General features: G+C 42.5%; 1 pseudogene; it reads left to right on the top strand.

Annotated features, from left to right (window-relative positions):
• The first annotated feature begins 1,071 nt into the window (after window positions 1-1,071).
• Window positions 1,072-1,441, top strand: LOC122747390 (annotated as a pseudogene).
• The last annotated feature ends 1,949 nt before the right edge of the window (window positions 1,442-3,390 follow it).

The raw sequence follows: 3,390 nt of genomic DNA, 5'->3' as shown, positions 1-3,390 counted from the left end.
TGTCTCCCTGAGGTCCCCACTAGTCACAGGCTTACAGGCCTAAACAATTACATACCCAGTGTACTGAGTCAAGAGGGCAAGGAGAGGACATGTGGAGAGATAAAGAGAGTCCAGGGAAGAAGAGAGAGCAATCCTCTCATGACCCAGGCTTTTTATCCTCTTTTTGGTAGAGGCGGTCACCATACACTGATATAAGCTAATTGGTTAGCATCATTCACTCCATTGATTGATATGACTTGGGGGGGGGGGAGGAGATCAAATTTCAACTATCTAGTTGTGCTTCTTACCCTAGCTAATCAGAAGAATCAATCTGCATTCCTTTTATTAAGCTGTCTTGGGAAGAGCTAGATGGCTCAGTGGATAGAGCACTGGTCTTGGAGTCAGGAGCACCCGAGTTCAAATCCGGCCTCAGACACTTAACACTTACTAGCTGTGTGACCCTGGGCAAGTCACTTAACTCTAATTGCCTCACTAAAAAAAAAAAAAATTAAAAAAAGATGTCTGGGCAGGTTTCTGGTGTGAGGGAGAAAGAGTAGCAAAAACTAATGTCTGGGTTTCTCCTAGAAATCCATTATTACTAATTATTTTCTCACACTTACAAATTCCCCAACCGGGGGTACACCCAAAATATCCAGGGTTTTCCCTTAGATAATTTGATGTCACATGAATACCAAAGTAGACTACAGGCTGAACATTTGCTATCCCTTGCTCTTATTTCATGGCAAGCCCATCTCCTTTCCCAGTCATACATTTCACCACATTCTTAAAAACATTAATATGTATACTACAAGGGAAATTGAGGAAAGAGAGATCACTAACAACTGGGGTGACCTAGAAGACTTCATGGAAGAAGTGACACCTGAGCTAAGCAATAAAAATATTAAAGTAATTGGAAAAGTGGAGGTAAGAAATGGTTTGTTTGAATTCATGAAGCAGAAGATGTAATGGGGTCTTTTCCCGGCCTTGACGCCACCGTGGTCGGATTCTCTGTGGGCCCCGCCACTCCTGCAGCACCCGCAGCGCCAGGCCGCGATCTCCACACCAAACCCGAGTAGAGCCTAGACCGCCGAGATGCGCTACATGGCCGCCTACCTCCTGGCCATCCTCGGCGGCAACGACCCCCCCAACAGCAAGGACCTGAAGAACATCCTGGACAGCGTGGGCATCAAGTCCGAGGAGGAGTGCCTGATTAAGGTCATCGACAAGCTGAAAGGCAAGAACATCGAAGATGTGATCATGAAGGGGAGCAGTAAACTGCCGGCCTCCATGTCCTTGGGTGGTGCCGTCGCTGTTCCTGCCAGTGCTGGCTTTGCTGCCTCAGCTGCTGCCTGTGCTGCCCCTGCTGCTCCAGCGAAGGAGGAAAAGAAGGAGGAGTCAGAAGAGTCTGATGATGATGGGCTTTGGTCTCTTTGACCGAACAACCACACTGATCCTGTTGTGAATAAACATGGAGAAGGAGAAGGAGGAGGAGGAGGAGAAATGGTGAGTTCAGATAAAATCAAGGAGCTGATTTGGCTGGAATATTACTGTTCATGGAGAGAAGTAGTATACTCTAATCCTGGTATCTATGTTATAGAAAGCTTCAAAGTCAGGCTGAGGAGTTTGAATTTTATAGAGAAGACTCAAAGTTTTGAAGTCAGAGTACGACATGGTCATACCTCTGTCTTTGGAAGATTATTTCAATAGCTGTTTGGAGAATAAATTGTAAATGGGGGAGATAGAGAAAGGATAATGCATAAGAGATTGTTGTTTGTCCTTCATTTTTAAAGAGGACCAAGGATATCACAGTGTGATGTCTTGACTTGTGTGTGAATTGGATTTAAGTGAGGCAGAGTTGCACAAAGTTGTCAGCCTCAATCTTCTTTCCAGAGTCATCAAAGTCCAGTGGCAAGACAAAAGTCAAGATGACTGGAGGTGGCCCCTGATACAGCATCTGCATCAGCTGCCTTCATGGCTATTAGAACAGATGGTTCTTATGTGCCCATTTTACCAGGGGAAGTTTTTATATGCTTGGAGGAGACATTCCTCCAGTTCACTGAGGCCTGTTGGTTACCTCAACCTGGTTTAGCCCATGTGACAAGATGGAATTAACAGAGTGTGGTTGCTCTGCATGCTATAGTTCTTTGGAGCCACAGGTGAGAGTTGGGGGACAGGCGAAAACCAAATGTGGATGAGCAGCCCTGAAAAGGGCTCAGCAGGGTGCTAGTCCTCCCTGAACACCTCATACACCCCACATAAGAGACTATCAGAGTAGTTTAGGGAAGAAATGGTGAGGTCCTGAAATAAGCATGATACTTATGTGAATAGAGAAAAGTAGCGGGACTTGAGAAATTCCATGGGGGTAGAATCAACATGATGATAATGATTGAATGCAGGAAGTAATGGAAGAGGAAAAAAGAGAGAATTTGAAACATTCATTAAAGGAAACAGAATACAGGGTCAATAAGGAAGGAAAAGAGATTGGTTGTACAACTGTAAAGGCCAGTATGAGATTAGACAGAATGAATTTGTCATGGAGCCAGCTGGTATAGTGGTATGTCTTTTTTACAATAACATTGAGGAGCTCAGGATTATAGGTAGAGACAGCAAATTGCTTGACAGTATTGCCCCATAATTTGACTGAATTAAATGGTTAATTCAATGCAATAGAAACACGAACTTCAATTATATTATTTTTTATTCACTCAACCAAAATCCATTTATAAATATGTGTAGTTTTATATCCTAAAGTATACCAAAGAAGAAGAAGAAAGCATAGTTCTTGCTCTCAAAAAAGCTTAAAATCTAGGTAAAATAAACATTTTCTTTAAAACTGTGTGATATACTGGAAAGAACACTTAGAGTCAAAAGACCTGTGTTCAAATCCCAGAGCTGTCACTTAATACTTGTAGAACCATATAAAGTTATTTAGTCTATCTGCTCCTCAGTTTCCTACTCTATAAAATGAGAGGTTAGATTCAAAGATCTCATTCTACATTATATGTTACAATTAAGACTACACAAGCAGTTAAAAATAATTAAATAGGGGGCATCTAGGTGGAGCAGTGGATAAAGCACTGGCCTTTGATTCAAGAGGACCTGAGTTCAAATCCTGGCTTAGACACTTGACACTTACTAGCTGTGTGACCCTGGGCAAGTCACTTAACCCTCATTGCCCTGCAAAAAAAAATAATTAAATAGTAACTATATAAAAATGCTGAACAAAGCAAGAGTGATTTGATTTGAATTTAATTAGAGAAGACTTCTTAGAAGAAGTGAGCCTTGAGGGTTTGGGAGAAAATTATAATGATGACGGGGCAGCTAGATGGCGCAGTGGATAGAGCACTGGCCCTGGATTCAGGAGTACCTGAGTTCAAATCCGGCCTCAGACACTTAACACTTACTAGCTGT

The sequence above is a fragment of the Dromiciops gliroides genome, chromosome 3 (assembly GCF_019393635.1).
Source record: "Dromiciops gliroides isolate mDroGli1 chromosome 3, mDroGli1.pri, whole genome shotgun sequence".
In the NCBI taxonomy this organism is placed as follows: Eukaryota; Metazoa; Chordata; class Mammalia; order Microbiotheria; family Microbiotheriidae; genus Dromiciops; species Dromiciops gliroides.
Note: the sequence above shows the minus strand (reverse complement) of the source record. Positions and strands in the feature narration are given on the sequence as shown.